The sequence below is a fragment of the Sapajus apella genome, unplaced genomic scaffold (genome assembly GCF_009761245.1).
Source record: "Sapajus apella isolate SASKATOON/1434 unplaced genomic scaffold, GSC_monkey_1.0 scaffold665, whole genome shotgun sequence".
Lineage (NCBI taxonomy): Eukaryota > Metazoa > Chordata > Mammalia > Primates > Cebidae > Sapajus > Sapajus apella.
In genome coordinates, this window is record NW_022437591.1 from 16581 (window position 1) to 25491 (window position 8911).

Below are 8911 nucleotides of genomic sequence, written 5' to 3' on the forward strand. Positions count from 1 at the left end.
AAAAAAAAAAAAAAAAAAAAATTAATTAACAACTGGTTTAATTACTTAAACCTGACTTTGGGGTTGAGCGCCAACCATGCTACTTAAAACAGAATTGAGCACCTAATGTTCCTGAGACCTTGGTAACAGCTATTGTTCAGAAGGACTTGGCTGTGGATGGGGTTTGGATTACCGATTTGAATCTGTTTCCTTGGAAGTGATTCCAGTTGATTGGTGAGACTGAGGGAATGTCACCTTCTACACTCCTTTATTTGAAAGGATCATCTTTTGCATTATAGCCAGGAAGGCAAGCAGGTGCAGTGACTCAAAATAATCTTCCTTGCTCTAAGCAAAGCACATCACATAGCTACACACATCCACATTCTTATTGTTCAGCCAAATTATTACAACAAATAGCAGCCGTGCAAAAATCTCAACAAAACGAAAGATCCCCAAGTCCTGGGAATTAAAAGAGATCCACTTATTAGAACAATTGTTAACTAACAAAGCAGCAGGACAGTTACAATATTTGGATTGAGCCCAGGATTGGTTAAAACAGGTTTACAACTGGTCTATTTTTTATTTTTTGAGACAGGGTCTCGCTCTGTTGCCCAGGCTGGAGTGCAGTGGTGCAATCTCAGCTTACTGCAACCTCCGCCGCCCAGGTTCAAGCAATTCTCCTGCCTAAGCCTCCCAAGTAGCTGGGATTATAGGCACTTGCTACCATGCCTGGCTACTTTTTGTATTTTTAGTAAAGATGGGGTTTCACCATGTTGGTCAGGCTGGTCTCCAACTCCTAACCTTGTGATCGAAATGGGTAAACATGGGTCGTGTTCACAATGTTATGTTAGGGCCCACTATTTGCAAAATCAATCAATTGTAATCAATTCAATTAGAACCCTGGATTCACTGGAATTGTGAAAGTTGCTGGTACCAAAATGGAGTAACTTATGTCAAAACTCTAACAAAATGGAGTCAGGGGGCATGAAAGAAGGAGCTTGCATACCTGCATCCTGTCTTGTCACAAGAAATTCATACACATCCCACATGCGCACTTGTCCCACATACCATACATGCCTTGCATGTACCTTATAGTAACTTATCAGAAGAACTTCCTCAATATTGCAGTGTTTTAGGTAAGCTGCCTACACCAGGGCACTTAGCTAGCAATGACTGTCTCCACCAATGAACAAATGCCAACTCTTGTCATGAGCTTCTGTGATCTCGGCACTTTGTTTTAAAGCAACTTATGTGGACCTCTTTTTATCTCTAAAAGATTCTCCTCTGCCCCAACACTCCTGCATATACTTATGATCCATCACAGCCCACGTATCCTGAGGCTGCAATCCCCCACTATTCCCAAATAAACACATTTGTTCTGGAGAGCCTATCCCTTTAAGTTTATTTTTAGGTTTATATACAATGATGTCAGAAGTGGAATCCAAAGCCAGCTTCACCTCAGATAGACTGGTGGCCTCCAGGACTATGTGCTGTACCCACCAAGACACTTGCACTCCCCACTTCCATGAGTTGTCCCTTTGCCCCAGTGAGTCCTCTCTCAAATTTTGGTTGCTCCTGAATTTTGGTTAACTTTATTCAACATCTGGTAATACAAAAGCCTAAAGGCCATCATCCTTCCGGTTTGACCTGCATATCTGGTTGACAATTTTGGTGAGTTAGATTTTTCTTGTTTCTGAACATCTTCCAAAGGCAAAATAACATAATCATGGGCACAGGTCAACACTGTTTTGGCTCTCTGTCTACTGGAGCACACAGGTGATGAGGCCTGCCTCTGCAGATGCCTGATCAAAATGTTGGCAGCCCCCAAGAAAATGGTTGAATAGAAATGTGGATTGTACCACATTTGTGCTGAGTATATTTATGAAGTTTTTCCTTTTGTTCTTGAGAAATTAATATGAAACAGAATGGGATTCCCAAATTCTAAAACTTGAAGAGATAGTCCTTCTTTAGGGACTCCAGCTGACTACATGTTCAAACATTGTGGCTCATTATCACGCACATTGTTAAACCAATGGGCAAATTACAGCAAAGATAATTTTAAAATATAATAGCCATTATCTAGAATGTTCCATATGAACCACACCACACTTTAAGACGTGCTTTTAAAAATTAGGGCTTCCAAACTAGGCCACCCAGAGATGTCCACTGATGTGCAGAAGCTTCTAAGAAGATTTCCAGTTTTTTTTACTGTCTCTTTAAATTAAAAAGACTTTTTACAGACAGCAAATAAAAAATTTAAGTGACTAATTGGAGATAAAATAAAAGGATACAAAGGAGTGTAATGGCTAATGTTAGAGACTCCTTAGTAGACCCCTCATAGGAGCCTGCGGGTCCCTCTCCACAACATGGAAATAAAGGAAAAGAGTTCCTTCAAGGAAAATTCCAGCTTTGTCTAAAACTCTTCCCTTAGCAAGACTTTTAAAAGCAGAAATCAGAGCAGTTAAAATTATTTAAACCCATCATAAATTCCTTTTCTCTGTAAATTCCTTTGATTCAGGATTTACATTAATTTATTTAAATTATTTGTGCATTTGAAGCATTATAAGAGCTTATTGTTTGTTTGGCCTTCTCTCTTAAGCTAAAAAGGAACTATATACAGTCATGGGTCACTTAATGGCAGGGATAGTATGTTCATCCTTTCTCACACTGCTAATAAAGACATACCCCAGATTGGGTAATTTTTTAAAAAAAAGAAATAATGAACTCACAGTTCCACATGGCTGGGGAGGTCTCACAGTCATAGCAGAAAGTGAAGAGGAGCAAAGGCACATCTTACATGGTGGCAGGCAAGAGAGCATGTGCAGGGGAACTGCCCTTTATGCAACCATCAGATCTCATGAGGGAGAGCAGCACTGCAAGGAGAGCAGCACTGTAAGGAGAGCAGCACAGGAAAAACCCCCTGCCATGATTCATTTATCTCCCACTGGGCTTCTCCCACAACATTAGGGGATTACAGGAGCTACAATTCAAGATGGGACTGTGCTATAGCTGGCCTAGAGTTAGAACCTGAGCAATGCCATTTTATACAAGACAAAGCTGTTTTTCCAAAGATAAGTCGTAACGGCTGCCCCATTCTCCCTGCGATATCTGCTGACCTTGGTTTCTGTAAATAAAGACAGCTAGCTTGCTCTAAAAAATGCCCACTATGTAAAGCTGCTTACCTTTGCTTATCAGTAACTGCTCTCTGTGCCCTTAATGTGATAGGCAAGCAGCTTTACCCATGCCATCTTGGCTCCTGCGACTTGTAATAAGTAACTAAGGTCTGTAATTTCCACCCTACCCAGATAATGTGTAAACTAATGCTTATCTTGACTTCTGTAAACCACTTACGTAACAATCGGAGTGACAAAAGTCCCCTGGCCCTTGGAACGTCTGGAGCCCCCTCACCCTCATCTCCACCCAGGAGGTGATTTACAGAGTCCACTAGCCCTCAGAATGTCTGAAACCCTTCATCCCCATCCCCGCTCCTCATCCCCACTCCCAAGGTGGTTTTACAGGCATAAAGTGTCTTCACACTCTCCTTTCAGGGCCACGGGTTGGAGAGACGCGAGGTGACCACCGTGGCCACCGGCAATAAAGACCCTGCAATTTGGCATACTTTTGTCTTGGTGTTATTTAATCTCGGACTCAATACTTCAGGACTTGGCGGGGGACACAGCCAAACCATATCAGATATGTTCTGAGAAATGCATCATGAGTTGATTTCATCATTGTGCAACTATCATTGAGTGTGCTTAAACAAATCTAGATGGTATAGCCTATAGCACACCTTGGCTATATGGTACAGCCTACTGCTCCTAGGCTACAAACCTGTACAGCATGTGACTGTACTGAATACTGTAAGTAACTATAACACGATGGTAAGCATTTGCACACCTAAGCATAGAAAAGGCACAGTAAAAAATACAGTATAAAATAATTTTTTCAAAGGCATACCTGTAAAGGCACTTCCCATGAATGGAGCCTGCAGGACTGAAAGTTGCTCTGGGTGAATCAGTGGGTGAGTGGTGAGTAAACGTGAAGGCCTAGGACATTATCGTGCAGGACTGTAGACTTACTGTACATTTAGATGACACTACATTCATTTAAAATTTCTTTTTTTCAATAATAAATTAAACAGCTTACTATAACTTTTTTACTTTATAAACTTTTTAATTTTTTTCAAAACATTTGGACTCTTGTAATAACACAGCTTAAAACACAAATACACTGCATAGCTATACAAGAATAATTTTGTCTCTATTCTTATAAGCTTTTTTCTATTAATTTTTTTTTCTTTTTAAACTGTTTTGTTAAAAACTAAGGCACAGGCCAGGCACGGTGGCTCATGCCTGTAATCCTGGCACTTTGGGAGGCCGAGGTGGGTGGATCCCAAGGTCAGGAGTTTGAGATCAGCCTGACCAACATGGAGAAACCCTGCCTCTGCTAAAAATACAAAATGAGCCAGGTGTGGTGGTTCACGCCTATAATTCTAGCTACTCGGGAGGCTGGGGCAGGAGAATTGCTTAAACCTGGGAGACAGAGGTTGTGGTGAGCCGAGATTGTGTCACTGCACTCCAGCCAGGGCAACGAGAGCAAAACTCCATCTCAAAAAAAAAAAAAAAAAAATCTAAGGCACAAACACACATTAGCTTAGGCCTACACAGTGTCAGGATCATCAATATCACTACCTTCCATCTCCACATCTTGTCCCACTGGAAGGTCTTCGGGAGAACAACATGCATGGAGTGTCATCTCCTATGACATGCTTTCCTCTGGAATACCCCCTAAAGGACCTGCCTAAGCTGTTTTACAGTTAACCTAAAAAAGATAAGTACAAGGAGTATACTCTGAAATAACAATAAAAAGTATATTGTCACATTAACATAGTCAATGAAAATGATTATGTTATTTGTTTATGTATGTATAGGAAATACACAAACCAGAAACAGTCATTGTATTATCATTATCAAGAATTATATACCTTACATAACTGTATGTGAGATATTTTCACACACCTGCAGCATGGAAGTTTTGTTCATACCAGCATCACCAGAAACATGAGTAATGCATTGCCCTTGGATGCCAAGATGGCTATGACCACACCCACACCTTCAACCCTACAGGTATTAAGAGGTGTCTCACTACTGATTCCAGCAAGTCCATTTGTGTGAAAACCGACAGGGAACTGCCAGGAGTTCAAAGGTAGGATTTCGAGTTCCCAGCCAAGTCATTGGCTCCCAGAATACATAAAGGAAGCCAACAGCAAACAAATCAAAACAGCTCAGAAGCAAAGCAAAGCAAAGCAAAGCACTATTGGAAAAGTAGCACCAGTGCTTTTGTGAGATTCAGAAATATAATCCCTGCCACCTCCAAAAAGAAGCAATAAGAACAATTATATAGGATTCTTTAGGACAACGACTGAGATGGAGCAGGCAACCCTCATAGGAGCCAGCATGCCCCTCCCTGCAACATGGAAATAAAGGAAAAGAGTTTCTTCAAGGAACATTCCAGGCACCTTGCTAGCCCTGAGAAGCAAATGAGCAATTTGATCGTCAAGAAGGTAAGAGTAGCTTAAATCTATACCCAAGGAAGTTAGCATCACAAGATGTTCCCCATAGAACATCTTTATCCCTTTACCCCCAAAGATAACGCCTTAACATATGTTTCTCTGAGTTCTTTTTCAGATACCTGGAACCCCACCAAATGAATCTGCTAGCCCATAGACCTCAGATAAGGGGGAACTGAGGACTGAAGCCTGACCACTCTCTTTCTTCTGAAGTTCTTCCCTAGGGATGGGGAGGAAGTCACACCCACAAGCCAGAGCTCACATTCTTTTCTACTGACCCCAAATTTTTAGACAAAGTTTTGCTTCCTTAGCCAATTGCAAATCAGAACATCTTTGAATCTATCTATGACCTGTAAGCCCCTGCTTTGAGATGCCCTACCTTTTTAGGTCAAACCAATATATAGCCTCCATGTAATTGGCCTGTAACCCCTGCCTCCCCTCCTTAAAAAACTCTTACAAGCCACACGGGAAGCCAGGTCTTAAACGTGAGCTGCTGGGTTCTCCTTGCTGACACTCGCAAATAAATATCCTCCTTTCTCCCACCACAAACCTTGATGTAGATGTTTGGACTTACCGTGCCAGTGAGTGGGCCCCACGTCGATTCAGTAACAACTAGTTGGCAACTGCAAAGGGACAAAGTCCCAAGTGGTGGTCTCACCCATGGCACATCAGCCCCTAGACAGCAGTTGCCTGACTTATTTTGCTCAGGGATGGATCCATGCATTTGTGCTTCACTGGGCCTCTTGGCCAGGCAAGGTGGCTCATGCCTGTAATCCCAGCACTTTAGGAGGCTGAGGGGGGTGGATCACCTGAGGTCAGGAGTTTGAGACCAGCCTGGCCAACATAGTGAAACTCCGTCTCTCCAAAAAAAAAAAAAAAAATTTTCTTGATGAAATTAAAGAACAAAAATATAACCTAAAACAAAGTTAAAACATCTTTGTAAGCTAGAAAGTGCATGATTTAGGAGAGAGATCCAAGATGGCTGATTACTAGCAGCTCAGGATTGTAGCTCCCAATGAAAGCGCAGAGAACGAGAGGATGCCACACTTTCAGACGAATTTTTGTTGCTCATGGACCAGGAGATTCCCAGCGGAGGAAACCCACGGGTCACCAGCGTGACTCTTGTGGCCGGTGCTATGGTTCTTGGTGCAGAGTAAACGGGACTGGGTCCCCTTTTGGTCGATGTTTGGACCTCCGGGAAGGCAGAGTTGCCTATTCAGCTGATTGAAAAAGGGACTCAAGAAGGAAGCCAGATCAGAGATTCCCGGGCAGAAAAGCACCACGAATCTTAATGCTGCTGTTTTGGCCAGTGCAGTGGGTTGCTCAGATTCCGGCGCTGGAAATCAACAAGTTGGACGTCCACTCAGAGACCTAATTTGAAAGTCGGTAACTACAAAGACGACAGATGGACAAATTTACAATAATGGGAAGAAACCAGCGTAAAAAGGCTGAGAATATCCAAAATCAGAATGCCTCTCCCTCTACAGGGGATCACAGTTCCTCATCAACAAGCGAACAAGGCCTGATGGAGAACGAGTGCATTCCATTAACAGATTTAGGCTTCAGAAGGTGGATAATAAGAAACTTCTGTGAGTTAAAAGAACATGTTCTAGCCCAATGTAAAGAAACTAAGAACCTTGAAAAGGGTTTGACGAAATCCTAAGGAGAATAGACAATCTAGAAAGGAATATAAGTGAATTAATGGAAGTGAAGCATACAATACGAGAACTCCGAGAAGTATGCACAGGTTTTAACACTCGAATTGATCAAGCAGAAGAAAGGATATCAGAGGTCAAACACCAAATTAATGAAATGAAACAAGAAGACAAGATTAAAGAAGAAAGAGTAAAACGGAATGAGCAAAGTCTCCAAGACATATGGGACTATGTGAAAAGACCTAATTTATGTTTGATAGGTGTACCTGAATGTCATGAAGAGAATGAATCCAAGCTGGAAATATTCTTCAGGATATTACTCAGGAAAACTTTCCTAACCTAGTAAGGCAGGAAAATACTCAACTTCAGGTAATACAGAGAACACCACAAAGATATTCCTCAAGTAGAGCAATCCCAAGACACATAATCGTTAGATTCACCAGGGTTGAAATAAAGGAGAAAATTCTAAGGGCACCTAGAAAGAAAGGTCAGGTTACCCATAAAGAGAAGCCTATCAGACTCACAGCAGATCTCTCAGCTGAAACCCTACAAGCCAGAAGAGAGTGGGGGTCAATATTCAATATCCTCAAAGAAAAGAATTTTCAACCCAGAATCTCATATCCAGCCAAATTAAGCTTCATAAATGAAGGCAAAATAAAATTTTTCATGAACAAGCAAGCACTCAGAGATTTCATCACCACCAGGCCTGCTTTACAAGAGCTTCTGAAAGAAGCACTATACACAGAAAGGAACAACCAGTATCAGTCATCCCAAAAACTTACCAAAAGGTAAAGAGTATCTCCATAATGAAGAGTCTATATCAACTAATGGGCAAAATAGCCAGCTAGCATTAAACGACAACATTAAACTCACAAATATCAATATTAATCCTAAATTTAAATGGATTAAATGCCCCAATCAAAGACACAGACAGGCAAATTGAATAAAAAGTCAAAATCACTGTATCCAGATCCATTTCATAAGCAAGGACACACAAAGACTCAAAACAAAGGTTGGTGGAAGACTTACCAATCAAATGCAGAGAAAAAAAAAAAAAGAAAGAAAACAGGAGTTGTAACTTTCGTCTCTGACAAAATAGACTTTAATAGTAACAAGGACTAAAAGAGTCAAAGAAGGACATTACATAACGGTAAAAGGATCAATGCAACAACAGGAGTCAATGATCATAAATATATATGCACCCAATATAGGAACACCCAGATACATAAGACAAGTTCTTAATGACTTATAAAGAGACTTGGACTCCCGCACAATAATAGCGGGAAACTTTGACACCACATTGTTAATAGTCGACGGATCAATGAGATAGAAAATTAACAGGGACATCTATGATTTGAACTCAGACCTGGAACAAGTAAACTCAGTGAGTATTTATAGAATTATTCACCACAGGTCCACAGAACATACATTTTTCTCAGTATCATATTACACCTATTTTGAAAGTGACCACATAATTGGAAGTATATCACTCTTCAGCATTTGCATAGCATTTCACAGACTTAAATTAAATATTGGTTAGCTGTTTGTTTGTTATTTTCTTCCCTTATGCCTTCCTGTCTCCGCTGTTAAGTACAATTATCGGCATAAAAGAGGTTTTTAATACCTATTTTTAGATTGCATTCCAGCCTGGGCAATAGAGCAAGACTCCTGTTCTCTCTCCCCCTTTCTCTTTCTCTTTCTTTCTTTA

General features: G+C 41.0%; 1 long non-coding RNA gene across 1 annotated transcript in view; it reads right to left on the bottom strand.

Moving 5' to 3' along the window:
- The window catches only part of LOC116546196, a 15228-nt gene extending 12149 nt beyond the window's left edge, over positions 1-3079 (bottom strand). The window contains exon 1 of the long non-coding RNA XR_004266621.1: positions 2979-3079. This is a non-coding gene — a long non-coding RNA (uncharacterized LOC116546196). The remainder of the gene's footprint in view (positions 1-2978) is intronic.
- Between the last annotated feature and the right edge of the window lie 5832 nt (positions 3080-8911).